Source organism: Bubalus kerabau, chromosome 4 (assembly GCF_029407905.1).
Source record: "Bubalus kerabau isolate K-KA32 ecotype Philippines breed swamp buffalo chromosome 4, PCC_UOA_SB_1v2, whole genome shotgun sequence".
In the NCBI taxonomy this organism is placed as follows: Eukaryota; Metazoa; Chordata; class Mammalia; order Artiodactyla; family Bovidae; genus Bubalus; species Bubalus kerabau.
In genome coordinates, this window is record NC_073627.1 from 4,658,608 (window position 1) to 4,686,153 (window position 27,546).

Below are 27,546 nucleotides of genomic sequence, written 5' to 3' on the forward strand. Positions count from 1 at the left end.
TCCCGCCCTGGACCGGGTACCTCAGATGACACTCCCCACGCTCCCTCTCCTCGGTGTGGGCTTGACAGGGACAGGGTGCTCAGACCGGGACTGTTATTCTTGTCCACCTTCCAAGTGGTTCCTTGGAGACCTCATCAACTTCCAAGCCCTCTCCTCAAAAACTGAGGGGTAACTCTTAAGGACTGAGAAAGGAGAAGAATTCCATTTGCAATGTGATCTAAGAGCCTCTCTAGTCAGCCCCTTTCACTGCATGAGCAGTTACTATAAATTTGCTGCACCAAATAAAGGGAGGATAACATAAGAAAGAAAAATGGAACTTTAATGAGAACTGTGATATCATAAAGTGCTTCCTGGTGGCTCAGACAGTAAAGAATCTGCCTGTAATACAGGAGACTCGGGTTCAATCCCTGGGCCGGGGATAGATACCCTGGAGAAGGGAATGACAACCTATTCCAATATCCTTGCCTGGAGAATCCCATGGACAGAGGAGCCTGGTGGGCTGCAGTCCATGTAGTACCACGAAGTGAATTTTGTCCATTTTCTCAGCAGCAGCGAGTGGTCACACAGTCGAAAGGTCCCTTAAGCCCTGTCATTCTCCTCAAAGTATTTCAGATTCAAGGGTAATATTGACCCATCAATGCTCATGCACTGAAAACAGACACTACTTCCGTCCATCGCAGACCTAAAGGATCGTTCCCAGCGCCCACTCTGTTCAACAGCTAATTTGGGAGAAAAGCACTTTCCCTGAAACCTTTTGGCTGAATCAGTGATTACTTAACCAATTAAATCTGCAAATATTTATTGAGCAAGTACTATGAACTATTCTACTTAGTAAAGATACACGGGGGGGGGGGGGGGAATATAAAAACCCTAGGCATCTTGGCACTTACATTTCAGAGGGTGATACCAATAAAAAGGAAATGGAAAACAAATGTAAAACTTGAAAAGACAAAAACACAGTGTAGACTTAAGAGTTGAAAGAAGTTGCATTTTTGCTTGGGGCGTTCGGAGCAGTCCTCAATGGGAAGATGAAGGGTGAATGGCTGAGCAAGGCAAGTGTCTCACAGAAGAGGATTCCAAGGAGCCGGCACAGCGGAGGTGAACAGCCAGGTGTGCGCCTGGCCACCCTAGGAGCAGCGAAGGCCCTCAGCGCAGCTGCAGCAGAGAGGGGGGCTGGAGAACGGGCGCGGCGGGGCTGACAGGCAGGTGGGGGGCACCAGACACTGAAGGTGCTGCAGAGCCTGCAAAGGGTCTCAGCACCCCAGCAGTGTAACAGCGCTGAAGCTTTCACACGGTCGTGCTCACGTCTCTGGAGGACACACTCAGGACGGATTAATGTCGGCAAGTCTCCTGAATTCATGACAGATACATTAGGGCAGATGCGCCAAAAGCAATACAAAAGAAGTTAAGATTTGGAGCAAGAACAAACTCCATTTTTAGCCAAAGTATAACTTGTAAGCACGCTGTGCACAAATACCCTCGAAGGACGAAAACAAGGCAAATCTTTGCACTCGGACGTTTTCTCTCACTGTTCCATTTCCAAAGTGGAGAGAGCCTCATTCTGCTCGTCTCTCCTTTACCTAATCGATGGTTTCCTCCCCTTTCCATTTTGCTTAGCTTTTGGAAAGGAGTTTGCATTTCTCCAAAGTCCATAGCTGTATTTTTTTTTTTTTTCCCCACAGCAAGTGCTGAGTAACAGGTCAGAGCATCTGGGCAACCTCAGTGAAGGCACGACCCAGGCCTGCTGTGATGAAGGAGGGCAGAAGCTAGTGCATCCCTGAAAAAGTGTTCTATCATCACGGAGAACATGGGGTGGAATCCAAAGGGAGGTTACAAAAGGTTCTGAAGGTCAAGTATTAGGCAAATTATGCCCATTGAAACTAGCTTGTGCTTTCTACTCCCTGGTAAGATTTTACTGCTTGCTCTAAAACTTACTCATCATGGGATCTTTAATATGTATTATATTTAACACTGAACCAGAAGGGCAGAAGGTGGTTTTTTTGTTTAAAGTGAAATGGAAGTACAAAGTGTAGGAAAAAAATAAAGGAGGGGAATCATTGCCTCATATTCCTGTGCTGACTTCCCATTAGGGAAATAAACAAGCATTTGAAATGCAAGTACCTGGGGAATATTAATAATAACAGTAGTAAGAGTGAGGCTCTCATCAGCGTTTTATGGCATTATCTCATCTAATCCTTGGATACTATTATTACTCCCATTTATCAAATGAGCAAACTGAAGTTTAGAGAAGCTCAGATAACTTGACGGGGCTCAGACGAACTAAACCAAGCCATTCTGACAAGCTCTCACTCTGAGATTCTATGTCATGCTGAATTAACTTGCATTTCTCTGCAATGTGCGTATCTCTACGTACGACACAGAAATCCCAACAAAATGGAAAGCTTGTAATCTTACCAACTCACCTTCTCTTTCTTGACATGACATTTCTTACATTTTACAGGTACACTTCCATACAAACAATTCCCCCACAGCCTCACACCTGGGGGTATCAAGTGCTCTGGGGACTCCAGACTCAAAGACAACCTCCCACTGCTGAACTGGCTTTGATCAAAAAAGTGTACTTTAATGTAAGGAATTCTCAAAAATAGCAATTCACCTCTGCCCAGCCACTTACATTTTATGAGAGTGGAACATATACCCCAAATGAACAGAAAGCAGGAAAATCTATATATTTACTTTGCAGTCCTTTTCTATACTCTTTACTTTATATTGGAGTATAAATGATTAACAATGTTGTGTTAGTTCCAGGTATACAGCGAAGTGATTCAGTTATACATGCGTCTATTCTTTTCCAGATTCTTTTCCCATTTAGGTTATTACAGAGTACTGAGCAGAGTTCCCTGTGCTGTACAGTATGTCCTTTTTGGTTATCTATTTTAAAGATAGCAGTGTGTATATGGCCATCCCAAACTCCCAATTTAGGTTTCCCCCTAACCCTTCTGCCTCCCGCCTTCTGGTAACCATTGAAAGGTTGTTGCTGAACCACAAAAGACGCCGGGATTCTTGGCCTCTGGAGGAGAAGAATTCAATCCGGGGCCAGAGACAAGGCTTGATAGCTCAGAGCTTTTGTGTAATAAAGTTTTATTAAAGTATAAAAGAGATAGAGAAAGCTTCTGAAGGGGGCAGAAAGAGTACGCCCCTGCTAAGTCTTTAGCGGAATGTTGTATAGCTACCAGCAGTCTGCTAATTAAAGAAAGGAAATGTCTCAGAACTCAGAAAATGGCACCCGACCCCTCATCCACAAGATGCAATCTGAGATAATCTTGACACCAGGTGGGTCATCCCTAGTCATAACACAATTGATGGGAATCTTGAAGAAAGGCAGATTCCCATACAAATACATAGTTTCATTAACATAGATTAGGAGAACAGTGTATGAGTATCACATACTGGTTTGTCAGGTCGGTTCTGAGCCTTTAGGGGGAACAGACTTGGAGACAGGGTCTGGGGTAAATACACAGCACATTAACACAGCTTAAGACAAACATTTCCGTAAGAAAAATTCATTGGTTAGCTCAAGGTTTGAGAAAAGTTAAGTTCAGGTGGAACCAGGTGTCACTGTGGCAACACAGAGTTTTAAGAGAAAGCTCTTTTTAAATCTGTACAGAGAAGGGGAAAATGTAACACTAGTCTGTTTCTTCCTGCCGCTTAAGAGAGAGAGAAAAAATGACCCTTGCAGCCTGTCTCCTCCGTTTGGAGACCCCTGGCCTTCCTGCCTGCTACCCTCTCACCGTGATTACACTCAAATGTGGTTATCATTTTCCTTATTAAATTATTGATATCATTGATTTGGCATATCATGTGCCATATTACAGCATGGGCAAACAGCCTCTTCTGCCTCGCGAAAGAGCTATTTGTCCAAAATATACAGAGAAAAGACAGAATGTGGATTAATGATTATTAGAGTGTGAGTCATGGTTTCTGTACGTGTAGCTCCAGTGGGGTCAGGGGTCTTTGATAAAGGTCATTTCCCCTTGAACCCTGAATCCCTCTAACCACCAGAAAGACCATATTTCCCATGATGACGTTCATGGTAACTAAGACACGGTTTGATAACTGCCCTTTGAACAGTGCTAGGGTAAAACAGGGGCATTTGTGGCTCTTAATTGGGAAATAGCTCAATGATTCATATGCTTCCAAATCTCTTTGACCTTTCAGTTGCCAAACCTCCTAGGTAGACTGTACAGGTATAGATACATTTCAAGAGCAGAGTGGAAGTAATGAAAGTAAATCCAAATTAGGTTTAGATTTTCCTTAAAATACGAAAATCATTCTCCGTTTTCAGCATCACTGCGCAGCTGAGTAGCAATCTTTTTTTTTCTTTCTTCCACAGATGACCTGGGATCTGAGAAGGACTCTGGAGAGTGGGTCTGTTAACCCTGGTGGTGGCTTCTCACAGTTTGCTACTCTGCGTGTAGGAACTAGACACAAATTATTGAGCTCCACTGGGAGCTCTGAGTCACCCCAGTGAATTCAAAGTGACAGTGTGACACAGATTCATTCACATGGTATTATGTCTTATGAAACTAGATCATTACTCTGCAAAAATCCCAAGAAGAACGAGATGCATCGACCACAAGAAAGACGGCAGCTGACCATACTCCTACTTTTTAATATGCACCATGCAAATGGAAGCCCTGGATTTAGCCTGGGCTTTCTCGGACAGCTGCAGTAATGTAGTCTTCTGTGGGTGGGTTAAGGAAGAGAATAGATGTTTCTTTCTAGTCTTGTTCCTCATTTCCTATTGGTTTAAAATTCCAGCTGTATTCTACATAAAGAACTTCATTATTTTTCTTAACCTGTTTGCTACCAGCAACATAAACCAGTTTTGGAGAAGGAGTTAATTCTGTCCATGGGATTTCCCAGGCAAGAATACTGGGTCCATTTCCTTCTCCAGGGAATCTTCCTGACTCAGGGTGCAAACCTGCATTTCTTGTGTCCTCTGCCTTGGCAGGTGGATTTTTTTTTTTTTTTTTAACCACTGAGCCACCTGGGAGGCCCAATCATTACTTTGTATTTCAATTTCTGGATGACCTACTTTTTGTGAACAAAATAACTACAAGATTCTTCTTTTATCATCTACAAAACACACACACACATACTTGCCTTAATGAGTAAGTTTCATTCTTCCAATCACTTAGAATGCTTTTAATTTCCATAAAATGAAATTCTAAACTTAAGCCAAAGAAAAAGCTTAATTATTTTACATGCCAAGATGTTCTCAGCTAGGGCAGATCTGGAACTGGAGAATTAAGCACATCAAAGATGCTCTCAAAGGTCTGTCACTTTCCATCTTGCTGCTGTATCATCCTTATCACGCCGGCTCTGTTCTCAACTTGTGTCCCTTAGAGTTACAAGGTGGCTGCTGTGGTTCCAGCCATCACAAGCAGACGCAGCAAGACCAGCAGTGGGAGCTGAGGCTTCTCTTGCTGACACCTGCTAGTAATTGGCCATGAAGCTCTTCCTACAAGCCCCTTAGGGATACTTCCTCTGATTTCTCCTTGGACCTAATGGTACCACATGACCTTCCCTAAACAGTTCATGCAAAACAAACATATAATTTTGCTTATAAGGAGTAGGGAAGAGATGGAAATTGTTGTTTTAGTTAACAATATTTGCTACATTCTCTAAATTTCTTACATAGTCGGTGTATTGTTTATATTAATCACTATGAAAGGGCTAAAGTGAAAGTGGAAGTCGCTCAGTCATGTCCAACTCTTTGTGACCCCATGGATATACAGTCCATGGAATTCTCCAGGCCAGAGTACTGGAGTGGGTAGCTGTTCCCTTCTCCAGGGGGTCTTTCCAACCCAGGGATCAAACCCAGGACTCCCACACTGCAGGCAGATTCTTTACCAGCAGAGCCACCGGGGAAGCCCAAGAATACTGGAGTGGGTAGCCTATCCCTTCTCCAACAGATCTTCCCGACCCAGAAATAGAACTGGGGTCTCCTGCATTGCAGGCAGATTCTTTACCAACTGAGAGATTGGGGAAGCCAAAAGGGATAAAGGAAGGGGTTAATTAGAGTAAGATTCAAGCCTGGAACTTAAAATTTAAGTGGTGATACAAGATAGAAAGGGAAAATAGCTAACAATTTCAAAATTAGGCAATCAGAATTCCACTATGCAATACTACTTTTTGAAATATTAAGAAATCTGTGCCTCCCTCTCCTCTTCCCTGCAAACTCTCCCATCACTTTGTCCATTTGGGACTGTGTTTCCAAGGAAATGAGGCCAGAATGGAATGGAGAGTGTATGGAGCTGTGATTGACTTCCTCACTGCACCCTACAAAATATGTTCACAATTAAGTCACTGTCAGTATTGATGGAAAAGGTGCCTATTTCAAACATACTGAATTTATACATGTTCTAGAAGAATACCTTATCTCAGCACAGCAGAGCTTCTAGACAAATAACCACTTTGGGCAGGGTCCTGGGCCGAAAGTTCTCTCTTTAATATCGGACAGAATAGAAGCAAGAGCACTGCACACACCTCGTGTGTTTACAAACACTCAGTGAGAACAGATTCTCTTCATTTAAGGATGGGAAAAAAGAAAAACAGCTAAATGGACTTAAGGACAGAGGGCCCTTAGAATAAGATGAAAGAAAACCTCGAGAAAACTCAGAAGATAGGTACTTCTGAAAAGGATTCAAGTCCAGAAACCAGAAGACAATGCTCAGTAGTATAAAAGAACTGTCTTCTGTACAGCAAACATTAAAATCTGTTAAGCAGTAGGGACTCTCCGGGTGGTCCAGTGGCTCAAACTCTGTGCTCCCAATACAGGAGGCCCAGGTTTGATCATTGGTCAGGGAACTAGAACCACAGCTGAGTGCACACGCTGAAACTCGAGATCCCGAGTGCTGTAACAGAGATCCAAGTTCCCCCACGCTGCCGCTAAGACCCCATGCAGACAAAGAATAAATAATACTTATTTATATTTTCATAATACATATTATAAAAATAAGTAAACTATAAATATTTTATATTTATTTATATATGTATGAAGCCAAACAAGAAATAAATAATAAGTATTAAAAAACCCATAAGGAGCAAACATAAAAGATAACAATATTAAAGGATGAATCAGAAAGACCAAAAAATTGCTATAAATGCAATAAGCTGAAACAAACAAACAAAAAAAACCACCCATGCACAAAAAAACATGAGACAATAAAAAGAATGAGCAACAACTAAAATTAAAATGGCAAAATTAAAGTCTTCATGACAGGATCTTAAAGGCAAAAATTTTCAATCAGTTATTTCCAAACAACCTTGGTAATACCTCTTCCAAAATAAAGAGGTAAAAAGCAAAGGACCAAATCTGGTGAAAGGAGAGATGATAAATATAGAAGCTAAGAATTACAATTATTTCCAAGGATGGAAAAAATGCACTATTTCAACACTAGCAGAAGAAACAGTAATCAAGTCCGTAATTAAAAACTTTCTGGAACTCAAAACTAAACACTCTAGAATGGAGATTAAACAGATTCAACTTGTTTCCAATTGTTTTCAATGCTATTAATGGAAATAAGCCCACAAATGGGTAAATTCAGACAAAATTTTGAAATTATGAAGAAAAAGAAAATTTCACAGAAGATTCTGTTCTAATAGCAACCAACACCTCAGGTAAGGAGCCTGGGAAGAAATAAAAACCCTCGAGAAGACATATGTTGCCAAATCATTCTCATTAGGAGCTCCCAAGTGTCCCAAAGGGCCAACGCTTCCACTTGCTCTTCTTGGATTAACACAGCTTAGCTATCACTTTGAGTGATATAGACAATAGTCAAGTCTATACTTCCTTTCAACCCTGTGGACTTGACGTTGGGTCCATGACAAATCACTCTCCAGCAACCCTGGGCTGATAAAGAGACTAGCTGGTGGCTGAGCTCCAGATAACAGTTCTTCATTTTATTTGGGTTTGGTTTTCATGCATCAAAACAGCATAGATCCAGAGTTTCCCCTGTGGGTCATAGGTCACAAAATCCAGGACCGCAGTGGTGGGATTTCCCTCAGACTGGTACGAATTAGCTACTAACGTAACAGAACACATGTTGCAGGGAAATGAAAACCAGAAAGGGCAGGAGCTTCCACTCGGCTTCAGGCAGTGAAGTACTGGAAAATTCATGGAGTGTCCTCTATGAGAGGGACTGAAGTACAGCCCAGCACGGATAAAGACTCCATGAAGTTCCATTCTGTCTGAGAGAAACAGAGTCCAGAGTCACTGGCGTTCTTTTAGTAGCACAAACGTGGGAAGCAATCAGACCACCCAAAAAAACTATAAATAGAAAGCATCACTAAAGCACAAGGGGAGATACGTACAAAAGATGGCAAAGAGGGAATTACAGAACAACCAGAAATATTAAACCTTGCTACAGCTTGAATTATATAAAAAATGATGAAACACTGTTAGATTGGGTGATTTGTTGTTGTTGTTCAGTCACACAGTCGTGTCCAACTCTTTTCCAACCCCATGGACTGTAGCAAACCCGCTTCTCTGTCCATGGGGATTCTCCAGGCAAGAATACTTGTGGGTTGCCATTTTCTTCTCCAGGGATCCAGCCCGCATCTCCTGCTTGGTATGCAAATTCTTTACCACTGAGCCACCGGGGAAGCCCAGATTTGGTGATTAGGAAGTCACTAATAACCCCCTACGGAGAAGGCAATGGCATCCCACTCCAGTACTCTTGCCTGGAAAATCCCATGGACAGAGGAGCCTAGTAGGCTGTAGCCCATGGGGTCACTAAGAGTCAGACATGATGGAGAGACTTCACTTTCACTTTTCACTTTCATGCATTGGAGAGGGAAATGGCAACCCACTCTGGTGTTCTCGCCTGGAGAATCCCAGGGACGGCCCAGCCTGGTGGTTTGCTGTCTATGGGGTCACACAGAGTCAGACACGACTGACACGACTTAGCAGCAGCAGCAACCACCACCTAAATGTGTAGTTTTCACAGAAGGCAGGTGCTCACAACTAGAGGTAGAGCTCTATCTCTGAGAGATATTGGTCCAAAGAGAGATTATTTAACAAGCTAAACACCAGGAGTTTGCACCTCAGTACTGCTGACATTTTGAGCCAAGTAATTCCCTGTTGGGAAGACCGTCCTAAGAATTGTAAAACGTGCAGAGCATCCCTGGTGTGGACCCACTGGACCCTGGGGAGCGATCCCCGGTTACACAGCCATGACCCTCTGGACCCTGGGAGTGACCCCTGGTTATACCGTCATAACCCACTGGACCCCAGGAGCGATCCCCAGTTACACAGTCGTGACCTTTTGGACCCTGGGAGTGACCCCTGGTTACACCCTCATCACTGGACCCCGGGAGCGATCCCCGGTTACACAGTCATGATAACCAAAATATGTCCCAGACATCCTCAACTGTCTCTAGGGGGACAAAACTTTCCTCCAAGGGTATATTAAATATAATTTATATTTATAGGGAAATATATTTATATTTATAGGGAAAATATTAAAGTACAGTTACTAGAGAGAATGAGAAAAATTAAGACTCCCCAGAGTCAAAGTACAGCTTGTGAGAAATTTAAGAAATGTCATTTAACTGTTTTATTTTTTACCTTTCACACTTTGTCTCTTGTAACAAACTATCAACAGCTTGTAGGTATCATTCTTTCTATTTTCAAATATTTTTCACAAGAATAGGAGCTACAGTCCACGGGGTTGCAAAAGAGTGGGACACAACTTCGCCACAGAACGACAACAGATCATAGTGTGTGCGATGAATAACATATCTACATGCTAAATAGACAAGAAAATTAGTCAAAGGTCACATCCAGAGGTTGACACCTCTGAGGAACCATGTCACACAGACTTCCAGAGGAGACCCTCAAGACCTTGCTCCCTCCCGTCCCTCTGAGAAGAGCACTTTCCATGACCTACGTTCCACGGGAGTAGCCGAGCCCCAGCCTGGAGCTGCCTGGTCACTACTGTGTAAAGGTCACACGAGCTGATGCACTTCTCTCTCTGAGGGCCCTCCACGCTCTCGCACACAGATGATGGAGAAGTAGATACCGCCCGCATCTCTCATGTGTCCACTTGAGACTGGCCCATCCAGCCTCCATTCCTGCTTCTGTCCTGGCATGAAATCTGTTGTGGACAGATTCGAGTCTGAGCTGAGGAAGGTGGAAAACATCCCTCAGATCCTGTTTTATGACCAAGTTTAGCAGGGTATTGCGATGTGGAGTTCCGATGTGAGCTGGGCCGAGAGTGAAATAGGACTTTCCCAGTTACTAGCGTCAGGGCCCTTCCTGTGCGTCCATGTACTGGAAAGAGCATGGTGAACGGTGGCTGTGGCTTAGGACGGGTTCTGGTGTACCTAGGACGCTTGCCATGCTAACACCACCGTAAGAATCCCAAAGCTTCAATTTAACCCTTAACCCATGGCCAGAGTAAACATTTCTTGGACAATAGGTTGAAATGATAATGACACACTTATTTTAAAATATGTCATTAAAAAAAAATCTTCTGTTGATCCTGGCAACACGAATGTAAACCTTCAGTTACTGTTGCTGATTAGTGGCTAAGGCGTATCTGACTCGTTGCAACCCCATGGACTGTAGCCCGCCAGGCTCCTCTGTCCATGGGATTTTCCAGGCAGGTTTCTCAAGAGGCAGGTCAGGTGGTCTGATATTCCCATCTCTTTCAGAATTTTCCACAGTTTATTGTGATCCACACAGTCAAAGGCTTTGGCATAGTCAATAAAGTGGAAATAGATGTTTTTCTGGAACTCTCTTGCTTTTTCGATGATCCAGTGGATATTGGCAATTTGATCTCTGGCTCCTCTGCCTTTTCTAAAACCAGCTTGAACATCTGAAGCCTGGCTTGGAGAATTTTGAGCATTACTTTACTAGCGTGTGAGATGAGTGCAATTGTGTGGTAGTTCGAGCATTCTTTGGCATTGCCTTTCTTTGGGATTGGAATGAAAACTGACCTTTTCCAGTCCTGGGGCCACTGCTGAGTTTTCCGAATTTGCTGACATATTGAGTGCAACACTTTCACAGCATCATCTTTCAGGATTTGTAATAGCTCAACTGGAATTCCATCACCTCCACTAACTTTGTTCATAGTGATGCTTTCTAAGGCCCACTTGACTTCATGTTCCAGGATGTCTGGCTCTAGGTGAGTGATCACACCATCGTGATTATCTGGACCATGAAGATCTTTTTTGTACAGTTCTTCTGTATATTCTTGCCACCTCTTCATAATATCTTCTGCTTCTGTTAGGTCCATACCATTTCTGTCCTTTATCGAGCCCATCTTTGCATGAAATGTTCCCTTGGTATCTCTAATTTTCTTGAAGAGATCTCTAATCTTTTTCATTCTGTTGTTTTCCTCTATTTCTTTGCATTGATCACTGAGGAAGGCTTTCTTTTCTCTCCTTGCTATTCTTTGGAACTCTGTATTCAGATGCTTATATCTTTCCTTTTCTCCTTTCCTTTTCACTTCTGTTCTTTTCACAGTTATTTGTAAGGCCTCCCCAGACAGCCATTTTGCTTTTTTGCATTTCTTTTCCATGGCGATGGTCTTGATCCCTGTCTCCTGTACAATGTCCCGAACCTCCGTCCATAGTTCATCAGGTACTCTATCATATCTAGTCCCTTAAATCTATTTCTCACTCACACTGTATAATCATAAAGGATTTGATTTATGTCATACCTGAATGGTCTAGTTGTTTTCCCTACTGTCTTAAATTAAATCTGAATTTGGCAATAAGGTGTTCATGATCTGAGCCAGTCAGCTCCCGGTCTTGTTTTTGCTGACTGTATAGAGCTTCTAAAGACTTGAAAATAAAACTTCTAGAAGAAATTATAAGGGAAGAGTTTCTTGACTTTGATGTTGAAAATGATTTTCTGTATAGGACACCAAAAGTACAGATAGCAAGTGCAAAAATAAATACATGAGACTATATCACTAGGGCTTTCCAGGTGGATTAGTGGTAAAGAATCTGCCTGCCAAGCAGGAGATGTGGGTTTGATCCCTGGGTTAGGGAGACCCCTGGAGAAAGAACTGGCAACCCACTCTAGTGTTCTTGCCTAGGAAATCCCATGGACAGTGAAGCCTGGCCAACTGTAGTCCCTGGGGTCGCAAAGAGTGGGACACTACTTAGTGATTAAACCACCACATCAAACTAGCAAGCTTTTGCACAGCAAAAAAAAAAAACAAAAAACAAAAAAAAACCAAAAACCCAAAACCAACAACAACAAAATGAAAAAGTAACCTACATAATAGGAGAAAAGATTTGCAAATCATATAGCTGATAAATCATTAAAATACAAAAAAAAACTATAAAAAACTCATATAACTCAATAGCTCAATAGCTTTGACTAGATGGACCTTTGTTGGCAAAGTAATGTCTCTGCTTTTTTTTTTTTAATATGTCTATTTGGCTCCTTTGCCCATTTATTTTTGGAGAAGGCAATGGCACCCCACTCCAGTACTCTTGCCTGGAAAATCCCATGGACGGAGGAGCCTGGTGGGCTGCAGTTCATGGGGTCGCACAGAGTCAGACATGACTGAGCGACTTCACTTTCACTTTTCACTTTCACTTTTCACTTTCATGCACTGGAGAAGGAAATGGCAACCCACTCCAGCGTTCTTACCTGGAGAATCCCAGGGACGGTGGAGCCTGGTGGGCTGCCATCTATGGGGTCGCACAGAGTCGGACACGACTGAAGCGACTTAGCAGCAGCAGCAGCAGCAGCAGCAGGATGTTCCAATTAAAACAACAGAATTCACCTTTCAGAAGCACCTTCACGTTTCCTTCTCGCACAAAGGGAATGCAATGCTTTTAATTGCCTGCATTGGCTTTAAAAAAAAAAAAAAAATTTCATTAATTGAAATGTGAAAATAGTGATATAATCAAAGTGGAGAAATGCAACCTTGCCAAGTAGGTGCATTTGCGTTACTTGACTCCGGGGATTTAAACTCAGGATTCTCTCTAAACCCACGGTTCAGGTTCTAAGAACAGAACCAGAAAGAATGTGAAAAGTGAGGCCAAATGGGCAACTGGACGCCTGAGCAAGGGAAGCTAAAAGTTCGCAAACTCGCTTCATGGGTCGTCTTTCTTTCCACACAAGAGCCACAGTCTGCCCCCAGTAAGGTCTGCATGATGTCCCAATTTCAGTCAAGTCAAATGTAAGCTGACCTCAAGTTTATGAAGGGAGGGAGAAAGACCAAAAAAACAAAAGGAAACAAAGTATGTTATGGTGGAAGCACTTAGGTTCTTCCCTAACTCTTGGAAATAAAATGTTTTCCCAGAAAGATTTTAGATGAATAACTTATGTCATCATCAGCAGAAATGTTTGTCTTTACAAAAAAGAGGGTTCTGTAAGGAAGATAAGGTGTGATCCAGCAGGTAATGTTCAGGTCTACAGGGTAATTGCAACACCCAGGGTTTATACAGCCAAACACGTGGAAAACGGACATTTTCGGGTTTCTTGGGAATTCAAGGTCGCTTTCTGGGTTTCACTTTCCTCTCTTTTCTTTTTATGGAACTTTTACGTGGACTTGGCCCGGACTTCAGGAGACAAGTGAAAGAAGATCACTGCAAGTCGGCAATCAGAGGAGAGTACAGGGAACATGGTCAACACCTACCATCACATTCAAGTGTGAGGGAGGACTGGGGACCCAGCAGTCAGAAGCAGCACAGCAGTGGTTATTCTGTAGAGAGATAAAGAACTGCAGAGTGAACTTAATTTTTTTTCACATGTTTAACAGTTGAGTCTCCTTTTAACATGTTCCATCTATACCTCTAGTGTTATTCACTTCTCTCAACACCATTCACAGACGTGGTACCTGAAATATCAATGTCATAAGGCATACATGCATACAGAACACCAGGACCTCACAGGAGTGACACAGGGTACCTCACATGGGTGACAGGATCTGAAATGACACTGGGACCACACGCAGCTGTGTCCAATGAGAAGCTGCCCTGAGGGATGCTCATCAGTTTCTACGAGTAAGCAAGGAAAATATGGAAGCTTGTGTACTTGTCTCCCAGTTTCTTATTTTATCTCTTCAGTTCCTTGGTAACAACATGCCAATAAGAGCGTGAGCTACTAATTTATCTGAAGAAAATTAGAAGGGAAGATGGACTTGACAAAGCTGGCCTTTGCACGTGATTCTGCCAAAAAAAAAAAAAAAAAATTGGTAGAACTCTGACATGCTCAGTCTGCTATTACTGTTTTATTCCCCAACACAAATCCTTATAACTTAAGAGACACACCATACCTCAGGGTAACAGGACTCATCTTGGCTTTTTTTCCCTCAAAATTACAACAGGCTGTCTCCATGTACACTCTAAGAACCCTGACTGAGAGGAATAATCAAAAGTGACTAAGTGGTACAATCTCGATGGTTCGCCCTAGGTTGCTTGCTAATACATTACATACTTCTCCAAGCCCCACCAAAAAAAAAAAAAAAAAAAAATTCTAGCAACACTAACTTTATTTTTTTGATGATTTTTATGTGGACCATTTTTAAAGTCTTTATTGAATTTTGTTACAATATTGCCTCTGTTTTATGTTTTATTGCTTTGGCCAAGAGGCATGTGGGATCGTAGCTCCCTGACCAGGGATGGAACTCACAGTCCCTGCATTGGAACAGGGAGTCTTACCCGCCGGACCAGCCAGCAGCTGTAACACTAACCTACTGCAGCTGATCAGCTGTGTAAGGTGTCCTACGTGTCCCCACTTCACTCCTGGGTGTAGCTCACTGCGCCTCCGGTGGGCGCGGCTGCTGCGTCTTACACCCCAGGCCAGCAAGCCCAGCTCTGCTCTCACCTCATCATGAAGCCACCACAGGCCTGGGGCTGTGACTCGCTCCATGGCAAACAGATGGAGAAACAGTGGAGACAGAGACTGATTTTATTTTCTTGGGCTCCAAAATCACAGCAGATGGTGACTGTAGCCATGAAATCAAAAGACAATTGCTCCTTGGAAGAAAAGCTATGACCAAGCTAGACACATATGTAAAATACATAGCCAATGGGAATACATAAAATACATAGCCAATGGGAATTTGCTGTATGGCCCAGGAAACTCAAACAGGGCCTCTGTATCAATCTAGAGGGGTGGGATGGGACAGGAGATGGGAGAGAGGTTCAAAAGGGAGGGGATATATGTATACCTATGGCTGATTCATGTTGAGGTTTGACAGAGAATAACAAAATTCTGTAAAGCAATTATCCTTCAATAAATAAACAAAATAAATGGGTTGCTGCTGCTGCTGCTAAGTCGCTTCAGTCATGTCTGGCTCTGTGCGACCCTATAGATGGCAGCCCACCAGGCTCCGCTGTCCCTGGGATTCTCCAGGCAAGAACACTGGAGTGGGTTGCCATTTCCTTCTCCAATGTAGGAAAGTGAAAAGTGAAAGTGAAGTCGCTCAGTCCTGTCCGACTCTTCGAGACCCCACGGACTGCAGCCTACCAGGCTCCTCTGTCCATGGGATTTTCCAGGCAAGAGTACTGGAGTGGGGTGCCATTGCCTTCTCCAAAAATAAATGGGCAAAGGAGCCAAATAGACATATTAAAAAAAAAAAAGCAGAGACATTACTTTGCCAACAAAGGTCCATCTAGTCAAAGCTATGGTTTTTCCAGTAGTCACATATGGATGTGAGAGTTGGACTATTATGAAAGCTGAGCGCCAAAGAATAGATGCTTTTGAACTGTGGTGCTGGAGAAGACTCTTGGGAGTCCCTTGGACTACAAGGAGATCGAACCAGTCAATCCTAAAGGAAATCAGTCCTGAATATTCATTGGATTGACAGATGCTAAAGCTGAAACTCCAATACTTTGGCAACCTGATGTGAAGAACTGACTCATTGAAAAGACCCTGATGCTGGGAACGATTGGAGGTGGGAGGAGAAGAGGATGAGATGGTTGGATGGCATCACTGACTCAATGGACATGAGTTTGAGTAAGCTCTGGGAGTTGGTGATGGACAAGGAGGCCTGGCATGCTGCTGTCCATGGGGTCGCAAAGAGTTAGACACGACTCAGCGACTGGATTGGACTGACTGACTCGCTCCCTACTTGCCCTTTGAAGCTGGAAGCCACGTCGTGCTCTTCCCTGCCTCTCTGACCGCACGCAGAAGTCACGTGAGGCACAAAGGCCTCACTATGCGCTGAATGAATCAAAACACCCCACACGTTCCCCTCTTGCGCCTGCTTTGGGGCTTTTGTGAGTCTTCATTAAGACTTTCAGAAATCAGGAAATAAATAACATTAAGGAGTGCTTATTATAAACGAGGCTCTTGTACATTCTTTATATTATAAACAACCTCTGAAATATTTTTTATGAGAGATGACTGAGAAAACAGATGCACCCCAAGATTAACGTTCTGGCTCTCCACCACACGGCTAACAGCGAGGGGCTCCATCCTGAGCCCAGACGCCCTCTCTTAACTCCCAGACCAGAGCTTGTCCAGGAGAGCAGCGAGGGGCCCAACTGCAGTGGGTCACACACTCCTAGGACTTCAGTCAGAGTGAAGCTATTAGAACAAAAAACAAAACCCAAAGCTACAACAATACTTAACTTTCTCCCTCTGCCTGTGCAGTGCGCTCCCAGGAAAGCCTGTTCTCTGTAGTAGAACAGAGGGAAAGGTCTTTAATTCACACTTCATAGAACACATCATCAATAAACTCACTGACTCCTTAGGCTAACCACTTCACTGTGCAGAAGGATGAAATGGTTTTGTCTTCAGTCACCGCGGCTGGAGGCTGACCTGGGGTGAGGACTATCAGCTGTGGGGTCCAGTCCAGGGCTCGCCTGTCTGTCACTGAGAGCTGCCGGCCCCTCCACGTGTGATGATGGGTCCAGTGGGGCTTTAGAATGGATGAGCCAGAGCGCCGGGCCGCCCCAAAAAGCGCCTAGCATCGCCTGCCAAGGTGTCCTCCCCTTCCTCCCTGAAGTGGCACTGTCTTTCGGCTCTCCAGTTTAGAGCCTACAGTCTCAGAGGGTAAGGACTTAAGTGTCCCAACCACAGGCCTGAACAAGACTGATCCAGAGAGGAAACTGCGTGGAACAGGATACAGGAGGAGCCCCAGATCTCTGCCAGTGAGGAGGAAGAGGAAGAGGTGTGGCGCTCCTTTGGGCAAACCAGAGGGGGGGTTTCTAGAACCTTCCTTAGGAACCCAATATGGTACCCCTGGCCCCAGAGACATAATCGGGGAGCTTCATGAGACACGGCCTCAGTCCATCCCATCCCAAGAGCTGAGACTTGTTCAGAGGCTGTGTCTTTGACTTTCCTAAATAATTGTGTGTGTATGTATTCATTCACGCATACGCACTCAGTTGTATCTGACTCTTTGTGACCCCATGGACTGGAGCCCACCAGGCTCCTCTGTCCGTGGGGTCTTCCAGGCAAGAATACTGGAGTGGGCTGCCATTCCCTTCTCCAGGGGATCTTCTCAACCCAGGGATCAAACTCGTGTCTCTTGCATCTCCCACATTGGCTGGCAGATTCTTTACCAACTGTGCCACCTGGGAAACCCTTCTTACTAATTGCTGTTCCCTTATTTTCTGCAGAAACAAAAAAAGCAACAGCCACACAAAGACAACTTCAGAAACGGGGACTACTAAATAGGAAAATAGACCCAAAAACCAAAAGCGAGGCAGGATAGGGAAAGAGGCTGTTTGAAGAGATAAGCCGGGGAGTCGTGAATCTCTGCCATAAACAAAAATCAAAGAACATTAAACATATATATGCCTTTAAAGAACTAAGATGATCAGAGTGCATTTATTTTTTCAGTGTTATTTAGCCAGGTTGGAAAACAAAACCCTGAAATTAATGCCAAGATAACAGAGGTGGGAGTAGGACTTCTTCCCCTCGTAATTATCTTACTATCTGTCCATCTTAGGTCAACAAACTGGCTATGATTGACAGGTTAAGATGTTTAGGTTAATTGGAGCTCACATAAACCATTTTAAGTTTTCTAAGACTGGAGAATGTTATAAAACAAACATAAAATCCTCTCTCCAACTTCCTACTTTCAGACCTTCTTCCCACCTCCCTCCCCATCTCTCAGAGGAGCGGGTCCATGAAGCGTTTCAGGTTATCACCCCAGGCTGGTGGGCACAAGTTTCCATGTGACCTAACAGATTACTGCATTCTTCTAAATGAAAAGAGAGGATGTGCTTAATCTCACTGGCTTCAGTATATACGACAGAAGGAAAAACAAGTGAATTTGAGTAACGATCACTGTTCCTCCCCTGAACTCTCTTGCAGATTCTTGACCCTGTGCGGTGAGGATCCGGGTAATGGATGGGGAGATTACTGAGAGGAGCCCAGACCTGCTGGGTAAGTCAAGTGGGAAGAGAAAGGAATCCCTTGTAAAAAAAAAAAAAAAAAAAAACACAACAGAGTCCATCTGGAAGGTCGGATGGAGGCAGAGAGGGGAAAAAGGAAAAAGGAGCTTCAGGGAGAATATGTGGGGTGGGTGGAACGCGAGAGGGACCTGACTTGGTAGGCAGGGAGTATGTATATGAAGTGAGAGTGGCCCATTTTCGAAAATTCTGGAGTGTGTATTAAGTGGAATAAAAACATACCAATTTTTTATACCATTCAAGATTAAAAACGTCTTTGCAATGAATGTCACTTTGGGCTGGTGCTCATCTGAACGCGGCCCAGTGTGGAAACGGAACAGAGAGCAGCCAGCTCTGTGTGGATTACACACTTTCAACGTAAGGTCTGCGTCAAATGACAGCTTAGCTTATCGTTTGCACCACCCTTGCCCTCCACAGCACCCTTTTTCAAGGAAAAAAAAAAATCATTGTAAAGATGACTCTAAGTAGACTGCATGAAGAGTCCAGTATCAAATGATTGAAGGTCCCAAGGTGATGCACACGGTAGAAAATATGCCAGGACGGCAGTTAGAAAACTCAGGCCCTGTAGCTTACCACGGCTGGAAAACGTGAGGGAATGTCCATCCATCCACTAATTAGAGAAGCAGCTGTCACGGGCCCTCTGTTTGTCTGACCCCCTCCTCTGGGAGTGGGCTTCCCAGGTGGCTCAGAGGGTAAAGAATCCGCCTGCAATGTGGGAGACCCAGGTTCAGTCCCGGGTCGGGAAGATGCCCTGGAAGAGGGCATGGCACCCCACTCCAGTGTTCTTGCCTGGAGACCCCCATGGACGGAGACTCGTGGGCTACGGTCCACAGGGCGGCAAAGAGCGACGGGACTGAGTGGCTAACACTTTCACACCTTCACTTTCTTTTCTGTAATGTGGTTACAGCAGTGAATAAAGGAGACCAAAATCCCGCTCTGTGGAGCTAACTTCCTAGTGAGGAGAGACATGTCATTGGTAGACAGGTAAGTATAATATATGGGCTGTGATGTACAGGCAAGTGATGTAAAAAAAGTGTAGTAGCTCAACAAGGAGGTTTCGGAACTGACAAGTGTCAGGACCGGATAAGCAAGGAAGACAGCACATTTGAAGAAGTTGAGGGTTTGAGCCATATGAATATCGGGAGGGCAAACACCCCTGGCAGTGAATGCAAAGACCCTGCAGCAGGAGCTGAGCAGGTATTCCTGAGGAAACTACAGTTTTGGTTTGTTTTTTTTGTTTGTTTTTTGGCCATGCTGAGAAGCAGGTGAGATCTGGCTCCCTGACCAAGGAACAAACCCATGTCCCCTACATTAGAAACACAGAGTCTTAACCACTGGACCGCCAGGGAAGTCCTGCAACCTACAATTATCAGAATAGCTTAGAGTGTTCCAAACTTTATTTATTCATGTACTCCCAGGTGGGATAAGAAAGTCAACTTCATATATCTCTTGTAAGGTAATTAGAGACAATGTAGGAAAAATGCTTGGCTTCTGAGTAACAAACTCACATGAGTAAGTAAATAGCATTCTTCTTGCCATAGGGCCGATCTGCCAAGAGACGTGTGCTGTCTTCAGAAGTCAGACCGCAGGAAAGGCTACTGGGTAGTCCAGCCTGGGGGCAAAAAGGTGATGACGGATGCAAATTCAAACCACAGTTCCATTATTCACAAGATACATAAACTTGTATCAATTACTCAGTCTGGAAGTCTCTCTTTCGTAATCTATAAAGTGGGCATAATGATATCCATCCTTCAGAGTGGCTGTGAGGGTGAGACGAAACTGAGAAGAAAGAGCAGCACCAACAGCTGACTGCGTCGTGCTCAGCAGGCACAGGCACAGCGCGGAGCTGTCTCCCTGCATCGTCTCATTCCACCCCCTAAGGCCAGGAAGTAACATTAAACCCATGTTAAGATGAAGAGAGGGGCTTCCCAGGTGACTCAGTGGTAAAGAATCTGCCTGCCAGTACAGGAGATGCAGGTTCAGTCCCTGGGTTGGGAAGATCCCCTGGAGAAGGAAATGGCAACCCACTCCAGAATCCTTGCCTGGAGAATGCCATATATAGAGGAGGCTGGTGGGCCATAGCCCATGGGGTTGCAAAAGAGTCGGACACGACTGGACATTCAAGAAGAGAGAGAAAGAGACAGATGAAGAGACTAGGGTCTAGATAAAAGGCCTGTGGGCCCATAACTAGTAAAGTACGGAGTCAGGATTTGAATCCAGCAGTCTGAAGACAATCTGGGTTGTGACTACCATATTCCAGTATGGCACATAATTAAATTCAACAGATGGCAGATGTTATTGCTATTGATATTTTTGTTGTTGCTGTTCCCTTTAGAATACACTACTCCTTTCAGAAGGAGAGAAATGCTTTATTTAAAATGACTCTGCTGGGGACTTCCCTGGCGATCCAGTGGTTAAGACTCTGTGCTTCCACTGCAGGGGGCATGGGTTCAGTCCCTGGGTGGGGAGCTAGTATCTTGCATGCCATGCAGGGCAAGGCAAAACGCATACACACACGGAAGAGCAAACCCTGCTAATCATAAAAATAATGAATCACTATGTTGTATATCTGAAACTAACATAATGCTGTAAGTTAACTATGCTTCAATTTTTAAAAATAAATAAAATAACACTGCTAGCAGGGTTAGAAATGGATATACTCATCACTAGGGATAAATAAACAACAAAAAGGTCTACCAACCAGACCCCCGGTTTACAATAGTCAAAGAAAAATCACAGATGTGAATCACTGTATAAAAACCTGGATAGACACACTGCTTTACCCTAATCCCAGATATTCTAAAACTGGGACCATCAGCAATTAGATGAAATGCATTATTAGAGAAATGCATTATTGAGTTTTCTCTCAACGTGGCTTAAGTCCGGCTTTCTCACCAACCCTACAGACATGCATGCAGAGCGCTGTCAGAGACCGGAACGTGGGGTAAGAGGAACACAGACAAACTGCTGCATCCGCCCATCCTGGGGCTTCCTCCCCCCAGACCCATCCCATCGCTCACGGACATACACACACACACACACACACACATCCATATACTTGCTTCCTGTCTTCCTTTTCACTGCTCAAGTAAGTCTCTGCAGACAGTTTCCTGAGCTGCTGCTGCTAAGTCGCTTCAGTCGTGTCCGACTCTGTGTGACCCCATAGACGGCGGCCCACCAGGCTCCCCTGTCCCTGGGATTCTCCAGGCAAGAACACTGGAGTGGGTTGCCATTTCCTTCTCCAATGCATGAAAGTGAAAAGTGAAAGTGAAGTCGCTCAGTCGTGTCCGACTCTTAGCGACCCCATGGACGGCAGCCTACCAGGCTCCTCCATCCATGGGATTTTCCAGGCAAGAGTACTGGAGTGGGGTGCCATTGCCTTCTCTGTTTCTGAGCTGACTTCATTTTAAATAACTCACACTACAGAGTTGGTCCTTCTCCTGACAACCCAACCAGAATTGCTTCTGTGTGTTCTGGGGGCATCCTCAGGCATGGGCTCCCACGCCCATCTTCCTCCCCACCGCCCTCCCCTGCTCACTCTCGCTCTCTCACTACTCTCTCTCTCTCACACACACACACTCTCTCTCACACACACTCTCTCTCTCACACACACACACACTCTCTCACACACACACTCTCTCTCACACACACTCTCACACACACACTCTCTCTCACATACACACACACTCTCTGTCACACACACACACTGTCTCTCTCACACACACACTCTTTCACACACACACACACACTCTCACACACACACCTCTCTCTCACACACACATACACCCTCACGTAGTATTCTCTCATACACACACACACTCTCTCACACAGAGACATTTACTCGGGTAAACTTCTCCTCCATCAGGGGATGAAGAAAAACCCATATTTGGACCTTTATACACAAGTATCATCCCAGCACTTTAAAAATCCCCCATTTCCCCGAAAAGAAGAGAATAAAACTCCTCCCATGGAGGGAGTTCACTTTGTGGCAATGGCCTGTGTACCATGTGTAATTAAACCTGTGCCACATAGTGAGTTTCCTGACCGGAGAAACTTCGGGGGGCAGGACATTAGAGGGGAGGTGTCTGCAACCCAACGGAGCATCGCCTTACGGGGGGAGGAGAGGGGCTGAGTGCTCTTTGGTGTCCTCTGCTGCCTGGCGAGACCCGCAGAACTGCTCAGCCATTCTGTAACAAGTCCCGGTTTCACGGAACTCCTCAGTCAGTACAGAGGCAGCGTATTATCAGCGCACATCCACACACAAGCACACCCTCAGCCTCAGGCAGGGGCCTGCAAAGACACTCGCTTCCAACCAGGAGCCCGGCTCAGGCTCACCGCCCACCCCTAACGCCATTTCCATTTCCCTCCTTGGAGTCAAGTAAACAGGTCCTTACTTTTTTTTGTTTTTAAAATAAAGTTCCCTCTTACAACCAGAAAACAAGCCTTTGTTTTCAACTTAGCTTCAAATACCTCCAAGTCCCCATGTTCCGAACCAAGAGGAGAACCAGAGAAGATAAAGGATTCCCGAGTACAAACCGAAAGCACTTTACAATTCAACAGACCTCAAAACAACAGGCCTCAACCTCTGGCCTGGAGTCAGGCTCAGCAGGCTCTCGAGTCCAGCTGCCCGGAGCCGCTGAACTCCAGCGGCCCTGCACCGGACTCTCCCACATACGACTCTTTCACATGCAGGCGCCTGCTTTCCTTTTCTTTCCCTCTTTACTCTCACTGCTAGTCCCTGCTCCCTCCCAACTTTTGCAAGTTCTTGTGGGATAGTTCAAAACCAGTGGGGTTCAGAAGGTAAAGAACCTGCCAGCAATGCAGCAGACACAAGCTGGATCCCTGGGTGGGGAAGAGCCCCACAGAAGGGCATGGCAGCCCACTCCAGTGTTCTTGCCTGGGAAATCCTGTGGAAAGAGGAGCCTGGCGGGCTACAGTCCACGGGGTCACACAGAGTCGGACACGACTGAAGGAACTAACACTTTCCTAGAGTTAATCAATTATCAAAGGAGATGCAATGAGGGCTCCTCAAGTGGGACATTGAGTCCAGGGAGATTTTCTTCCTCTGAGGAGGCATTTCTGCCAACTTCCTTTTCCCCTCATTTCCCTCCTGCTATAGGAAGGTGAGAGATGGAAAGAAAAGTAGTAGCGGGGCATTTAGCAGAGTCCGAACTCAAGACGCGCTTGATCCCCGGTGGCTCAGACGGTAAAGGGTCTGCCTACGGTGCAGGAGACCTGGATTCAATCCCTGGGTTGGGAAGATCTCCTGGGGAAGGAAATGGCACCCCACTCTAGTACTCTTGCCTGGAAAATCCCACGGACGGAGGAGCCTGGTAGGCTACAGTCCATGGGGTCACAAAGAGTCGGACAAGACTGAGCGACTTCACTTTCAACTTTCTTTTCGAAGTCAAGACACGTCAGCCCTCGATTGTCCCAGGGCTCTCTAAACGGAGCCGGGGCTGCCTGGAACGGAATGTCTCCTCCCGCACCCTTGCTGAGCATGCAGAGTGGGGCAGGGAGCTGTAGTTTTCTGGGCCAGGCCAAGGCAAGAGGGCCGGATGCCACGTGGAGTGCTGAAAGGTTCCTGGGTCACTCCGAGGTGCAATGAATCAGGAGCTTACTAAGGCACTGATTCGCACTCAGGACATATTAAAATGTATGTGCCACGTGTGCTGTGACTTTCGTTGCCAAGTATTTAAAACACCCGCATCTGTATCTTCAGTGCACGCAGCATATGTGGGTGGATGTTAACCTGTGACAAATAATCTCAACCAAGTCATAAGTTTAGATTCAATCCTGTTTCTAAGTTCCTTTCTCATTTAGGAGAATATTCCTCCCCCCAAATCTGCTGATGTATTTATATCTCGTGTGTTTGTTTCACTACTGCTACATCACTGCACTGTACACGTATGTGTTGGGAGGAGCATTAAAAGTCCAACGCGCGGGGCTTCCCAGATGCCACAAGTGGTAAAGAACCCGCCTGCCAACGCAGGAAACGTGGGTTCAGTCTCTGGGTCAGGAAGAGCCTCTGGAGCAGGAAATGGCAGCCCACTCCAGTATTCTCATCTGGAAAAGCCCATGGGCAGAGGAGCCTGGCGGGCTGCAGTCCATGGGGTCGCAAAGAGTTGGACACGACCGAGTGACTGAACAGCAACAGTCCGACACATGCAGCACAGGCGTGGAGCCCAAGGCTCAGTGTGATGGTTGCTGCTTGGCGTCAGCTTGACTGGGCCACGAGGTTCCCAAATATGTGGTCAAACAGTATGCTGGGTGTTTCTGTGAGGGTTTTTTTGGACAAGATCAACATTGAAATTGGTAAGAGTCTGTAAAGCAGATGACCCTCCTGCGGGTGGCCTTCATCCAGGCTGTTGAGGGCCTGAATAGAACAAAAGGGCTGACCCCTCCATGAGTAAGGGGAAAGCTCTCTTGCCCGATGACTTGAGCAGAGACATCATCTCATCCCTGCTTTCGGTCAGCTGGAATGTCAGCTCTTTCCCCATCTCCAACCCGTGAGCCTTAAAGCATCCAGACTTGAAACGACACCCTTGGCCTGCCTGGACTCGGGCTTGTTTTTCTTATATAGATTGTTGAAATAAATGAGTGTCCATGACTCAATGGAATCACCGGGCAGGAAGAATAATACTTCCTACACCAAGGAGAACAGACAACAGAGGGAATGAGAAGGACGGAGGGGAAAGCTCTCAGCTGCATCTCTGAGTAGAAAGACTAGCACTTCACTTGCTTGTTTGTTTTTAAACTAAATATCAACAGTCAACGGAAAAGCAGAAATTTCCATTCTGAGAACATGCCTCGTCTGATTGCTCTTCGCTAATCAGCATTTACAGCCATGTCCCAGATGGGATTCTGAAGAGCACTCCAGAGAGCTACATTTTATCATCTCCCTCATCCACTCAGAATCCCCTGTGGGCTTCACATCCTGCTCAGAGTCAACCCCGCGTCCGGGGCCCAGCGTCCGGGGCCTCCTGGCCGGTGCTCTGCAGGCTCTGCTAGGGCCCCCTTCGGCCACACGCTCTGCCTCCAGGAGATCACAGCACTCGCTCTGCACCTGCCTCCCCTCTCTGCTCAGATCCTCCATCAGAAGCATCTCCCCTATTATCCAGGCTCCTGTCTCACCCAGTACTCGCTGTAGCTCTAACCACACTGTGTATTTGCTTTTCTACGTCTATGCGGGCCGCCCCTCCCCTTCACCACGAGACTACCAGTTGGTAAGCTCATGTAGAGCACGTGGGTTAGGGCTGTCTTGTGTGCAGTCTCAACAAACGACCCATTCCTAATTAGTACTCAAAACACAGATGACTATATAAATGACTGTGAGGCAGGAAGAGAAGGAGTGGGGGCCGCAGACAGGGTGGGCGGGGAGGGGGAGGGACACTGGGACTCAGGCTCGATCTCCCTCTTGTTCACAGAGATGGCCTCTCCAGCAGACAAATGAGCTTCATGTCAAAAATCCCCAAAGCTAGAGCCACAGAAAGCCAATGGCTCCATGAGGTTTCAAATGCATCATCTCCACATGCAACCGGGGAAAGCAGAGAAGTCACCAGTGGGTCATGGATGTGATGCAGAAGATCGGTGCTGTGGTGACTTCAGTCCAGTCCTCAAAGTCTTGCCCACTGCTTGTCATCTTCACTAGCGTCTCTCAACCCCACCAAGGCTTTTTTACTGCTGTTCGGTCACTAAGTCATGTCCGACTCTTTGCCACCCGACTCTTTGCAGCATGCCAGGCTCCCCTGTCCTTCACTATCTCCCAGAGTTTGCTCAGGCTCATGTCCATCGAGTCCGCTGACTTGTGTCCGTGAGAGCACCAGTGGCTGAGGGTCATCTAACACTAAATGTGTTCACCTCTGGACCAAGCACCTCACACGTTGCAACGTCGCTGAACCCCTGGAACAGCTCTGAGAGGTCAGTTTTACAGGCCCATTTTCCCAGGTGACCGCATCCACTTAGGTTATACGACTTGCCCGATTTCACACACTCATACACCGTAAAACCAGGCCGGGGAGAAGAGGCCGCCAGACTCCCAACATCAAAACCTCCAGAAGCCGCTCCTCTGCCCGGCCTTCCAGTCCCCTGGTAACTTGCTTGATGCCGTCTTTCAAAGACTGAGCCCAGTAGCCGTGAAAACGAAAACGACTTCACCTGAGACAGCCTCTGACATCCTGACCTGAACGCTGACATGAGCTTTGCGCCCTGTGACTAAGGTTAACTATGATGACAAAAAAATACAGAGTGGTAGGAGAAGGAATATTTTTTCCTGCTTTTTTTAATGACACAAATTAAAACTACAGTTCATCAGTAGTTTGGTTAATCTTGCCAAGCACTCTGTTTGCTGCCACAGTACCTACACAAGTATAATAAAGCAAAAGCAATCACGTTATCAGCCTATTGACAACGGGACCTGGAAGAGATGGCGAAGCCTTTGTACAGAGTGGGAGACACGGGGTGAGGACGAGGGGCTTCTGAAAGCTCCCCATGCTGCACAGAGGCAATCAGTGTTTCAGTCGGTCACAAAACATCAGTCAAAAGCTACTGCTTAGACCTTACAGCATTCCTGCCCAGGTAAAGATGCTAATCATTCATTCCAAACATGGTAAAACACACATCTTAAAAAAAAATTAATGATAATAACCACAAGGAAGGCAAGGAAAGCAGGCAGAGTGGATCATGAAACAGGCTGAAGGGAAGGGAAGGAGAGAAAGGAAAATGAATATATACTGTCTTGTCTCCTCCTGCGCTTTCATCTAGAGGTGGAAGATCACTGCAGGCTAGAAGTTCAGCGCTTCTCATAACGACGTGAAACCGTGCTGCGGAGATTAGCGTAGATTGCCTGACGCCAGGAAAAACATGAGAAGGGGAAGCGATGAATGAGCAGAAGGGAAGACCGACTTTACGTTTCCTTGCAGACCTAAATAACCTTTCTAGAAAGGATCCTATGGCAGACAGTGCTAAGAGACTGCCTGTACATTATTTCATTCCATTTTTAAGACAACACTCTGAAAAACACATTCTAACAACCATTTACTGCTGAAGACGCTGGGGCTCAGAGAAATGATCTACCTCAAGGGCATGCTGCTGTTTAGGTGGCAGAACGCTTGAGGGCCGGGCACACGGCTTTTTCGGCCACTTCCTGCTGCCTCCAATGGACACGGGGTAGGTTACTTCTTA

At 45.5% G+C, this 27,546-nt stretch overlaps 1 long non-coding RNA gene across 1 annotated transcript; it reads right to left on the minus strand.

The window, feature by feature from the left end:
- Positions 1 to 878: 878 nt before the first annotated feature.
- On the minus strand, positions 879 to 27,546 carry LOC129648569 (uncharacterized). Its single transcript, XR_008712789.1, has 4 exons — positions 27,439 to 27,546; positions 13,632 to 13,697; positions 12,638 to 12,842; positions 879 to 1,350 (listed from the first exon to the last, which is right to left on the minus strand). It is a non-coding gene; the product is annotated as an uncharacterized LOC129648569 (long non-coding RNA).